This window comes from Microtus oregoni, unplaced genomic scaffold (assembly GCF_018167655.1).
Source record: "Microtus oregoni isolate MIOR12 unplaced genomic scaffold, Mior012 000050F_ref0000143, whole genome shotgun sequence".
In the NCBI taxonomy this organism is placed as follows: Eukaryota; Metazoa; Chordata; class Mammalia; order Rodentia; family Cricetidae; genus Microtus; species Microtus oregoni.
This window is the reverse complement of record NW_024543256.1, coordinates 14,508,967-14,522,290: the sequence shown is the minus strand read 5'-3', so window position 1 is coordinate 14,522,290 and position 13,324 is coordinate 14,508,967.

The following is a 13,324-nucleotide window of genomic DNA, read 5'->3' as shown; positions in this document are numbered from 1 at the left end:
AGTTAGGAACCACTTCTTGGGGGGGGGAGGGAATAAGGAACATTTAGATTAAGATCTTAACAGTTCCTAATAACTCATTGTAGCCCTGGTCTTCATGCTGAAAGAACTCTGAGAGCTGTATTTTGGAATTTTCAGCTTCTTATGCCAGATTTCTGTGCTGTCCATACATCCACACATGATCAGTGAGAAAGATTGACCCAAAAGGAAGAAAAAAAGAAAAAACAAAACAGAAGAAAGGTCTCCAGGTCCTTTGATGTTAAGTGCTATTGATTTTGCAAGATTTTTCCATTGGGAGGACAGTGAACTGATCTCATTTTGCAGTCAGGTTAGGCCTTGACACCACTGTCTAGGCCATAAACTGAGAATCACAGAGGCTGTGCCTTTATTTCAACACAGTTGATAGTCACCACTCTCTGCAAGGCCAAGCTGGGCCTCCCTTGGTGGGATATAGTATGTGTGTGATTCTGGGCATTCCCTACTCCTTCCTGTTTCCCCAGAGATGTCATATGAACCTAGACCCACATGCTCTAAGCTCTTATCAGTGAAAGGAGGCTTTTCTAGGGTGAAGGAACAGGAAAAATGATGTTGAGGCAGCAGAAGGATGTCTGAAAGAGCACAGGGCTTGTTGAATTGGTGACTGGGATTTGTGTCCCAACTGTGCCACACAATTAACCATCTGAATTTAGGCAGATAGCTTCTCCTCTTTTTGTCTGTTTTTTGTTCATTTGTTTGTTTTGTTTGGTTGGTTTTGCTTTTTTGTTTTTTTAATCTGTTAATGAATAGGTAAAGAGATTATTCTTATCTCTAAAATCCTGTAGGCTTGTGAAAAGAAAATACAGCATCAGGAAAGGAAAAAAGAATGAAAAAGAAAGAAAGGGATTCAGATTGAACAATTCTAGGACAATACAAAAAGGGGAAACTGGGGAAGAAAGAGAGGTGTTGTGATGGAGTGGGAGTGGTCCTGAATGGAAATTCCATGGATTCTGTTCTCAATTATATCACTAATGAGCTATATGACAATAGGCAAGTCATGTCACAGTTTTGTATTTTGTATCTCATGCCTGTGGTCCTCTACTACCAAGCCATTTTGTTATTAAGGCAAAAAAATAGATATATTCATACAAACATTTAAGATATAAAATCAGTGCTCAGTGGTGTGCATTTAGAGATGGGAGGCACTGTTGATGATGGATGGCAGGCTAACATCTGACACATAGGGCAAGGGAAACAGAAAAGAACTGTGGCTCTAGAATCAGGGAGGCCTGGATAGAGGCTTTTTTTGTATCTAGCTGTGAGACCCTGAGCAAGTCATTTTCTCTACCTAATTTAAATTACTTTACCATTAATGGAGAAAATTGATCTAGTTGATCTTGAAGGCTCCTTTAATCTCTCTGAATATGTAAAAAAAAAAGCATAATAAAGAGAAGCCAGAATATGCCAAGTAAGTCAAAGGCAAGCATTGTGCATTTAAGAAAGCAGCCAGCCACTGTGGATCATCATTTATGTCAGGAGTTTTTTTTTTTAAATGGCATTTTCAATGCTAAAGTTGGAGGAGGGGGACGACAAGGCAAGGTTATGTCAAAAGAATTGTTGGAAAAGATATTATTACTACATGTTTAGTGAGAGAAGACCTGGTTGAAAGACATTCTGGTAAGGAGCCACCACCTGGCATAGAGATCTGAAATGAGTTCCAGAATAAAATGTTGAAGAGGGTGGTGAGTGCTACAGCAGACTCACCAAAAAAAATGAACCTCAAATGGAAAGCAAGAGAGGTGGAACACTTTCAAATTGTCAGGCTTTCTTCCATGGCAGGGTGAGGGAGTGCAGAACTTAATTAAGGACTCTTCATCAAGTATTTTACACTCTTGGATTTTATTCTCCTTATTCATTTATTTATTTATTTGGTTGGTTGTTTGGTTTTGGTTTTGGTTTTTTGAGACAGGATCTCATGTAGCCCATGTTGGCCTTGAAATTAACTATGTAGCTAAAGATGATCCTAAATTTCTTTCTGATTCTTCCACTTCCTCATCTCATTTATGTAGTGCTAGTGGTTGAAGCCAGGGCTTCATGCTTGGTAGGCAAGCACTCCACAAGTGAGCTATATCATCAGTCCACTCTTAGATTTTATCCCAATAGAGACAAAGTCTATGTGGATATTGATTCAACCTACCAAGAACCCTGTAACAATTTCATGGCAGAACCAGGAGTAAAAGTTGTTAAGTATTCTTGTTATTCCTATTCCATTACCTGGGTTTTCTTAAACAAACCCCAAGCTGAAATGTTAGCCTATTAGAGGAAAAAAAAAACAGTAAAGAAAAACCAATTCCAGGTAACTGTTCTCTTAAGGCCTTAAAAGGCCAACCTACAAAGGCTGGAACTTGATGGAGTTTTTTGTTTGTTAGTTTGCAAAACCTGAGCCTAGCACAGGAAATAAGGGCTAGATGAGGGGGAAGAATATGAGTCTACAGTTAACTGGATCTTCAAACCTAAGCTGTCTGTGTAATCTTCTGCTTCCTTATCTATCATCTATAATGTTTTTTCATTGGGTTATTATAAATAAATGAAATAATGCATGAAAATCACTTAGCATAATGGTACATTATAAGCTTTCAATAGTAGTAGCTATAATCATCATCATCATCATCCTTTTATGACTACCACTACTACCATTACTGGCAGTAAATATGACAGTCTAGTACCTACCTCACCAATATCCCACTTACCTCATCCCTTGCTTTCTTTAGAGTTCTGTTCTGTCATACAGGTCCAACAGTCAAGCCCTGTTTTCTCAGGACCACCTTCTTAATTACCTTATGACACCAGCATTCCCAGGCAGCTTCTCCAGAGTGCTCTACCTCCTCCCAACCTGCCTGTCATGTAAGCACCAGAAGAAGTTTGAAGTTGGGAGACAGGTGTTAGGGGACAATCAAATGAGGCCATGCATTGCCATTCTGTCATCAGTTTTCTGGCAAGGCCTAGCAAGGTGACCTTTTGCTTCAAATTTCCTCCTTTTGGGGAGAGGAAAGTTGAAATGCAGCCCAAAGAGAGCACAGATAAAAGCAAGGGCTTTGTCCTCACAGGGAGGAAAAGAGTGGGGGCAACCCTCTCCATTATTTTCCAATCCAATTATTTTCCATTGCAAACCCATCACCTTGAATAGGTGCAGAACTGTCATATCTCTGTTCTGCTGTGATGAGACTCATTCCCCTACCAACCCCTAGGCCAAAATCCAGGATCTCTTAATGCTAGGTGAGAGGTCCAGGTTGCTTCAGATGAGAAAGATTTGTGAGTATGATCATACAGAGGTAGCTGATTGCTTGTGCTGAGGAAACTGGAGTGTGCTCATACTTTATCAGCCTCTCAGATCCCTGGAGGAAAGGTAAGGTCACCAGAGAAACTCAGCTACACTAGACTAGAGAACTGAAATCACATTGTATCATGCAGGTCCTGGAAATTAAGTAAACTGTTGCATTCTCTGGGCTGAGAAGTGAAGGGGGAGATAGATGGGAAGAACAGACAGGCAGGAATGTAATGGTGAAGAAGGTCCATGGCTGGCAAGATTTCAGGGGAACCAAAGCACACTCCCAAAATGTCTCCCCCAGCCTATGTAACCAAACAATGATGTGTTTCTTGAGCACATGCTGGGTGTTCCCCATTGTGCTAAGCCTTTGTAGCTAATTTTCCAGACTAGTCTAGTCATTACCCCCTAGAGTCCCTTCCTCTTTAATGCTTTGAAGGAGAGAGCCTTAGATCAGTGCTAGAAAAGCAGGGCCACAGACAAAGTGGAGAGGTAGAGAGCATGGGAAGAAGCTCTTGCTTGGTGGAGAAAGGCTTGAAGGAATATAGGTGGTAAAGTGGATGAGGGTTGGGCAGATGATCTTAAATAGGGTCCAGGCCCTGGAAGAGAGAGAAAAGTTAGGAGAGAGGGAAGGAAACAGGCCTAGGATGTGTGGGTATGTTTTTGGTGTTTTGTTTATTTGGTTGTTTGTTTGAGATACTATCTTTTTTTAATTTATTTATTTATTAAAGATTTCTGCCTCCTCCCCGCCACCGCCTCCCATTTCCCTCCCTCTCCCCCGATCAAGTCCCCCTCCCTCATCAGCTCGAAGAGCAGTCAGGGTTCCCTGACCTGTGGGAAGTCCAAGGACCACCCACCTCCATCCAGGTCTAGTAAGGTGAGCATCCAAACTGCCTAGGCTCCCACAAAGCCAGTACGTGCAGTAGGATCAAAAACCCATTGCCATGTTCTTGAGATACCAGTAGTCCTCATTGTCCGCTATGTTCAGCGAGTCCGGTTTTATCCCATGCTTTTTCAGACCCAGGCCAGCTGGCCTTGGTGAGTTCCTGATAGAACATCCCCATTGTCTCAGTGTGTGGGTGCACCCCTCACGGTCCTGAGTTCCTTGTTCGTGCTCTCTCTCCATCTGCTCCTGATTTGGACCTTGAGATTTCAGTCCGGTGTTCCAATGTGGGTCTCTGTCTCTGTCTCTGTCTCCTTTCACCTCCTGATGAAGGTTAATATTCAGGAGGATACCTATATGTTTTTCTTTGACTTCACCTTCTTATTTAGCTTCTCTAGGATCACGAATTATAGGCTCAATGTCCTTTATTTATGGCTAGAAACCAAATATGAGTGAGTACATCCCATGTTCCTCTTTTTGGGTCTGGCTTACCTCACTCAGCATAGTGTTTTCTATTTCTGTCCATTTGTATGCAAAATTCAAGAAGTCATTGTTTTTTACTGCTGAGTAGCACTCTAATATATATATATATTCCACACTTTCTTCATCCATTCTTCCATTGAAGGGCATCTCGGTTGTTTCCAGGTTCTGGCTATTACAAACAGTGCTGCTATGAACATAGTTGAGCATATACTTTTGTTGTATGATAGGGCATCTCTTGGATATATTCCCAAGAGTAGTATTGCTGCGTCCAGGGGTAGATTGATCCCGAATTTCCTGAGAAACCGCCACACTGCTTTCCAAAGTGGTTGCACAAGTTTGCATTCCCACCAGCAATGGATGAGTGTACCCCTTTCTCCACATCCTCTCTAGCAAAGGCTGTCATTGGTGTTTTTTATTTTAGCCATTCTGACAGGTGTAACATGGTATCTTAAAGTTGTCTTGATTTGCATTTCCCTGATCGCTAAGGAAGTTGAGCATGATCTTAAGTGTCTTTTGGCCATTTGAACTTCTTCTGTTGAGAATTCTCTGTTCAGCTCAGTGCCCCATTTTATAATTGGGTTGATTAGCCTTTTACGGTCCAGTTTCTTGAGTTCTTTATATATTTTGGAGATCAGAACTTTGTCAGTTGCGGGGTTGGTGAAGATCTTCTCCCAGTCAGTGGGTTGCCTTTTTGTCTTAGTGAGACAGTGTCCTTTGCTTTACAGAAGCTTCTCAGTCTCAGGAGGTCCCATTTATTCAATGAGGCCCTTAATGTTTGTGCTGCTGGGGTTATACGTAGGAAGTGGTCTCCTGTGCCCATGTGTTGTAGAGTGCTTCCCACTTTCTCTTCTATCAGGTTCAGTGTGTTTGGACTGATATTGAGGTCTTTAATCCATTTGGACTTTAGTTTTGTGCATGGTGATAGATATGGGTCTATTTTCATTCTTCTACAGATTGACATCCAGTTTTGCCAGCACAATTTGTTGAAGATGCTCTCTTTTTTCCATTGTATACTTTTAGCTCCTTTATCGAAAATCAGGTGTTCATAGGTTTGTGGGTTAAAGTCAGGGTCTTCTATTCAATTCCATAGGTCGACTTCTCTGTTTTTATGCCAATACCAAGCTGTTTTCAATACTGTAGCTCTGTAATAGAGTTTGAAGTCAGGGATGGTAATGCCTTCCGAAGTTCCTTTATTGTATAAGATTGTTTTGGTTATCCTGGGTTTTTTGTTTTTCCATATAAAGTTAATTATTGTCTTCTCCAGATCTGTAAAGAATTTTGATGGGATTTTGATGGGGATTGCATTGAATCTATAGATTGCTTTTGGTAGAATTGTCATTTTTACTATGTTGATCCTCCCAATCCAAGAGCAAGGGAGATCCTTCCATTTTCTGGTGTCCTCTTCAATTTCTTTCTTCAAAGACTTAAAGTTTTTGTCAAATAGATCTTTCACTTCCTTGGTCAGAGTTACCCCAAGATATTTTATGCTATTTGTGGCTATCGTGAAAGATGATGCTTCTCTGATTTCCCTCTCTGCTTCCTTATAGGAAGACAATTGATTTTTTGGAGTTGATCTTGTATCCTGCCACATTACTAAAGGTGTTTATCAGCTGTAGGAGTTCTTTGGTAGAGTTTTTGGGGTCGCTTATGTATACTATCATATCATCTGCAAATAACGAAAGCTTAACTTCTTCCTTTCCAATACGAATCCCTTGATCCCCTTATGGTGTCTTATTGCTGTTGCTAGAACTTCAAGCACTATATTGAAGAGGTATGGAGAGAGTGGACATCCTTGTCGTGTTCCTGATTTTAGTGAGATGGCTTTGAGTTTTTCTCCGTTTAATTTAATGTTAGCTGTTGGCTTGCTGTAAATAGCTTTTATTATATTTATGTATGACCCTTGTATCCTGTTTAAGATACTATCTATCATGGCTCATGAGCAAGAGGAAGCAGCAGCAGAATATCTGATACTCATCCAAAGCCTTGCCCTTTACAGAAAGTCTCTGTGTCACTTGTTTGTTGGCTGATTGGCTGGTATTCTCTTTGTGTGTCTCTGTCTCTGTCTCTCTCTTGCTTGAAGATACTTTACTTTCAATCCTCTAGATGCTACTTCTTCTTGGATTTAAACTGTAGCCCATTAGAAATGAAAGAGGCTACTGAAGGCTAGAGTAGGGAAGCCCAGGAGAATGTCTCAGCACCTCAGGATCTGGGAAAGTTCCTAAGAATGGGCTTGAGCCATGGTTCCTGTGGAGTAGGGCAGGGGGTGTATTGGGAGGGAAGAAACCCAGTGGTGGCTGGCAAGCCTCCACTCATTTGCATAAGCAGTAGAGGAGGGATTGTGTCTGAGTAAATGCAGGCAATAAGGGAGGGAGCAAACCTGTCCAAAAGTAAGGCTGGTCTCAAATAGCTCTAAAGGGGGACTGCACCAACCAGCTATGTCCTTGGAAAGAGGTTTGGGGAAGATGTTCATGTAGCCTTTGTGTGGGGAAGGTAAAAAAAAAAAAAACCTTGGCAGTCGCTAGAGAAGGAAGCAGATTGGCCTAAGAAGCTGGAATTATGGAGGGGCCAGTAGGGGAGCTATTCAGGGAGCTGGCCTGGAGCCACAGGCCAGTCCCAAGGGGGTGAGCAGAGGCTTGAGAGCTCTGGGACCCAGTCCAACTCCTGACCTTGAGTCACCATGCTACTCTGCACTTTTCCTACCTCTGCCCAGACACCCAACAGGTCTCTGTTATTTTGGCTTCCCGTTTTACAGAAAACTATAAAGAAGTTACTTCCCTGGCTTCTCCTCCTGACTGACCCCAACCTTCCTATAACCCTCACACCACCCCTTCCACCTAGTCCAGCATCCTGTGAACTTCTTGGTCTTCTAGAAGTGCATTCTTGCTCCTTTGATTTCCAGAAACTTTCCCGGCACAGTACAGACTATTCGTGAACCAAACGGTACAGACATAACCTAGTTCTGTAAGCAAGGGCCTGACCATCTCACCTGGTTTGGGGCCTCTTGATTCAAAAGTTTATGCAGAAAAATCACTGCATCTAAGAACATGGCAGAAAGTGTTGAGCTGGTGTCAAATGTAAAAGTCACTTTTGTTGTTTATTCAATCACTCTGTTTGTTGAGCATATACTGTGTGCCAGGTGCTGTTATGGGTACTGAGATATATGAATCTCAGTCTACATAGGCGTGTCATTTATGAAAGAAGCACGAAAACTTTATAAAACTGCAGCCCTGGCCCGCTCATCATATAGTTTAAGGAAATTTGGACCTGAAATTGTTATAGGACTTTTTTCAGAGTTGTTTTGGTAGCAAGAGACAACCAGGCCCAAATTCAGCTTTTCCTCACTACTATTCTAGCACTACTTGTACTATGTTCTGGAAAGAATATAATGCAACTGTAGGGGAATAGTTGTATTTATCCCTTTACATATACTCATATTTACCTGCTGTGATAGTATAGCATGGCCCTCTTGGCAATATTGAAAAATAGTTGATTTGCGATCTCCTTCACCATTGCCACCCTCACCTAAAATTATACTATGGACTTACCTCTCTTGATTAAAGCGCCTGTGATCTGACCAGGGAAAACACAAACAAATTTCTTTAATTTGTTCTTTAGGGCTAAATGCTAGGTATACTTGGTTTATGGAAGGTAGATCTGGAGTTTTCCTGAAAGCAGCAGTGCTGTGGAGAGGCCGTGCCCAGCCACCTCTGAAACTCCCAGGCAGTAGGAGGACAAGGACACAGGTTGTCTGAGGATAAAAGGAAGAGGAAGGTACCCAAAAAGGAAACAGGAAGGTTCTAAAACACAGGCTCCTACTTGAGTTTAGCCCAGGGCGGGGGACACCAGTCCTGCAAAGACACTGTGATGGGTGACAGTTTGTTTCAAAGTACATGTTTACCTTTGCTCTTTCCTTATACTGCCTTATACTCAGTCTTTTGTTCCTTCTACCTGGCCTCCTGGGTGGTTTGCACCTGTTTGTCACTGAAATGCAATTATTCCATCCTAGCATCCTAGAGGGCCCACTTGTCCTGGGATTCCCTCCTGATCTTGATAAGGACCCCTTCCCAATTCCCAGGCTGCTGTGATGAGAGGAATTACCCAAGAAGAGACATTGGATGTAAGTTACAGTCACTGTCAAGTATACAACTGTACCTGGAACACTCCTCAAAGGAAAAAATAAAGAAGATACAAAGGTCTGGAGACATAATAACTCAGTGATATAGTGCTTTACTGCAAACAAGCAATGCACAGTTAGAGACAAGCCAGTACTTTGGAATAGAATACCAAAGATTCTTATCTGGCCTATGCCACTAGTGTGCTGCAGTTCCGGCAATGATTCTCATCCATACAATAGGCCTCATATCATATAGTAATCGAGCTACTAAGATTATTGACAAGATTCAAAATGCTGAGGGGATAAACCAAAACCAAAAGTAGATACTGCTCTTAGGATAGGTAATCAGGACTTGAAAGCTGTTACTTTTATAGTTTAGACCAGATGATGCTTTGGAGGTCTCTCATTAGGTCAAGGCCTCACAGATCTTTCTCCCACAGTTTCCTTATATCCATTTTGCTTTAAACAAGGCCCACCTACAGAGCATCCCTTTGCTGGTGATTCAGGAGGAGAAATATTCCACTCACCTATTTTAAGCTGTTCTACATTTTCTACCACTGAGGTAGATGTGTTTATACAGGGAAGGACAGTCCTAGTCAAAACAAGATGAAAATACACTGCTGGCTGGGAGCCCCAGGCTAACTGGTTTCAGGTCCTCTCCCAGCTGTCAGCACCTCACAGCAGGGCCCTAGGGGCGGGAGGACACCCAAACTACCTCCTTGCCTCCTTCATGAGTGCCATCTGAGTCTGGTGTCTTCTGAGTTATCTCCAAGTTGGCCTCAAAGACCATAAAGTTTATTGCCTTCACAGGTGCCCATCACACATATTTGATTTCTTGACAGCTAGTCTTGAATATCTTGGCTCACTTTGCATGTCCTAGGCTACCAAGTAAGCAGTATTCTTTCCAATTCAGACCAAGCTAAGATCATCACGTTCCTTGAAAAAATAAAAAACCTAAAGGGTATTCTCTGAAAGGCTTTTCATTTTTAAGAGAATGCATGGAGATTTCAAAAGCAAGGGTGACATTGACAGAGAATTGCCTTTATCTTAGTGGATGTTAGGATATTTTTATCTAGATGGGTTTTGTCTCTTCCTCCCATGCCATCATTCAAGTTATACCACTGTCACTCAGGCCTGCTAGCCCTAAATCCCTCTTTGATATTAGTGCCAGTTGAGATTTGGCTGCCCTGCTCCTGGACTTTTATCACCCTCTACTGCTCCCTGTGGATGACCTGTTCCCAAACGACTCAGCCCCTTTAGCTAAAGATGGAAACTGACCAGAGAACCAAGAGTACATACTCAGGCAAACTGTCCCTTTTTATTTAAGTGGTTGGACTTTGCTTACAAGTTATCAGTGGCCACTTGCTCAGTTAAACTGTATTTCGGTTTGTAAGGAATGTTTGATCTTCAAGGGCCTTTCATGTATTAACTGTAAAGTTACTCTCAGACAATGAGTATTCCAAAGCTTAAGTGTTAACAAAAGGCCAATACATTAATTTGCCTATAGTTCTTTCTTGCTGAAACTATTAGCAAAATTCTAATTTTGAATTTCTATGCAATTAGAATAGGCATTTGGAACTGAAGCTGTGGGCTTTGCATTACATTTTATACTTTCATTACTAAATATATTTTATGCACTTATACATCAACAGAAACAAACAAATCCATGACAGAATTAGAACTTGGAAAACAGCTTTATATCCTCTTTCATGACTTGGATATTGTTAGGTTGGGAGCATAGCTCCTAGTTCCTCGAATCTATCCCAGCCCCCAGGCCTGGTCTGGACTTCAAATTCCAGCAGGCCAGGTTCTGACCCCTCCCTGGGGGTGGGCTCAGGACCACTCCCCAGGGGACTTAAGTGACTCCCCAAAAGAGAAACACATGGTCTCCCTTTCTTCCTCCTGGGGTCGCGTTCCTGCGGCTTCCCGGTTTCCCCCTCGGGGCTACCCGAGAACACAGATCTCCCATTAAACCTGGATATTTCTTAATTTGGCTTGTTTTGATTTGGCTTGATTGGGAATTTTTGCGTCGTCAGGGAGCTCACATTAGGAAATTTTCCTAACAGATATCTTTCATAATAAACATTGCCTACATTCAGTCATTCCTCACCTCCTTCTTTTTAGTTTTTCTTGTTCTCTTTTCTTCATGTTACATTGTTCTCACTTATACATTTGTTTACATATATACATATATTATTGTCTAGGTTCTGCATGTGAGAGAGAACGTGATTTTTTTCTTTCTGAGATTGTATGACTTGGTTAATATTGTGCATTCTAATTTATGTATTGATGCCATTTTCATATCAATTCCTCAACTACCCTCCTCCACATAATTGGTGTAAATAACTTCTGAAGCCATTAGAACAAAATTATAAACTGGACAGAAATTTTGAAACAGTACTGGAAGGTTTTCATAATTAGAAAGCCATTTTTTCTAACCATTCTTTAGGATCATGTAGTATATCACATTCACATGTTCCCTTTTCATTCTCCAACAAATTAAGGAATGTGAGCGCCTAAAGCTTGTCAATAAACTCTAGAAATACAATACATACACACATATTATATATGCTTAGCATTTTTGTTCTGCTAAAAATAAAGTGAAATTATTCATTTCCAGACCTTAAGGTATCCATAATATATACACTTTGTGAGGCATTATATGAGAGGAAGAACATAGTTCCATTTTTATGGATGAGGATCTAACAACATAGGGTGTTTAAAAGTCATCTATGGCGTCTTCCAGCTGACCAGTAGGCAACGTGGGAAAAATACTCTGGTCTCCTGACATAATTTTCTTCTTGCTTGACAAGGTTTATTTAGGATGGATGTTAGAGTATCTCTCAAGAAAAGTACATTAGGAAATACCTCTTCACTCTTCTGTCATTACCATCTGTCTGAGGGACCTGTATCTGCATGTGGGCCAAATCCTTATTATAACTGCCTAGAGAGGACTCACTGGTCACATAACAGAAGTCAAAGGAGTATCTTTAAAAATCCCTTCTTGGCAGGACAGGCTCCAAAGCTACAGAGAAACCCTGTCTCGAAAAAACAAAAAAACAAAAAACAAAAAAAAATCCCTTCTTGGGGGCTGGAGAGATGGCTCAGTGGTTAAGAGCAGTGACTGCTCTTCCAGAGGACCTGGGTTCGATTCCCAACACCCACATGGCAGCTCACAACTATCTGAAAATGCAGTTCCACAAGATCTGACACCTTCACACCAATGAACATAAAGTTAAATAAATCATTAAAAAATAATAAATAAAAATTTAAAAAAATAAAAATAAAAATCCCTTCTTAGCCATAGAGGTAATAACTGCCTATACTTAGCTATTCCTCAGGTTTTTTTCCCATATTTACTTTAGTTCTCTTGCAACTCTGTCAACAAACCTCACAGTATTATTAGTTTCAACAAATATCAGGATTACAGAGCTATTGACCAGGATTCATTAGGTTGCTGTTAGAGCTCTATCCCAGGATAGTGGAGCTAGTGTTCATCTTATTTTCAAGGTGTATGAACTTTGGCAGGAAGCTTTTCCTGGTCAGGCCCACAAACTCTCTTGTCTCTAGGTCTTAAAGGCTTCTTATGCTCATAAAACCTTCACCTATCATGATCCAGGCACTTCTGTCTTTGATTATTGACACAAAGGTAGCTATAAGTTGTTGTTTTTTTTTTTAAATCTATACTGGCACTTTGAACTTTTCATTTCTGTGCTTTATCTTTACAGTATTCTTGTGGCCTTTAAAAGAAGTCTGTACTTGTTAAGGTGACTTCACTATTTCACATGCCTGCTTTCAGGAAGGACTGAGAGCTGTGTACCTCAGAGAACAGCTACAAGTTCATTGTCTTTGGTTTAATTGATTCTGTACCTATGGTTAGTCAGAACAGCATGGTGGCAGGAGCATGTGGCAAAGGCTACTCCCCTAATGGTGGACAGAGAACAGTGAAAGAAAGGGATGGGGAATGGGTATAATCTTCCAAGAATAGTCTAACATTAAACTTCTTTCCAAGTAGACTCCAACTCCTGAAATAGTGCCACCAGTTTGGGACCAAACATTCAACACATGACTCTGTTGGGGGTAATTTCATATTCAAACCATAATAACTGGTGTTTTAGGCTGGCACTAAAATTTTCCAGGTTTTTGACCCAAAGTATCTCTCTTTTAAAGTCTCACCTATAACACTGTATCAAGGAACAACAGAAACGAAAAAGATTAAAAAGATCATTCTGTTCCTGACGGAAATCAGGAAATCCAGGTCTTGGGGAAAAGCATAGCCTTTGCTTATTTCTAAGCCCCAGAATATAGCAGTATAAAATAAAGATGAAAATGAAATACAATGCCCAACTACAGTTCACAGATCAGATGCTTATCACAGAGAGCAGTGAATTCCCCTCCTGTTATCCCTTGAGAGAGGGGAATTGGTAAGCAGTAGAGGCAGCCTCTTGACCAAGGACATAATCATAGCATAGAGTGATAGAGATGGTAGAAGTAGTTAAGTTTCAGCCGTGGATCAGGGTAGGCATGTGTGCAGCAAATAGTCCCC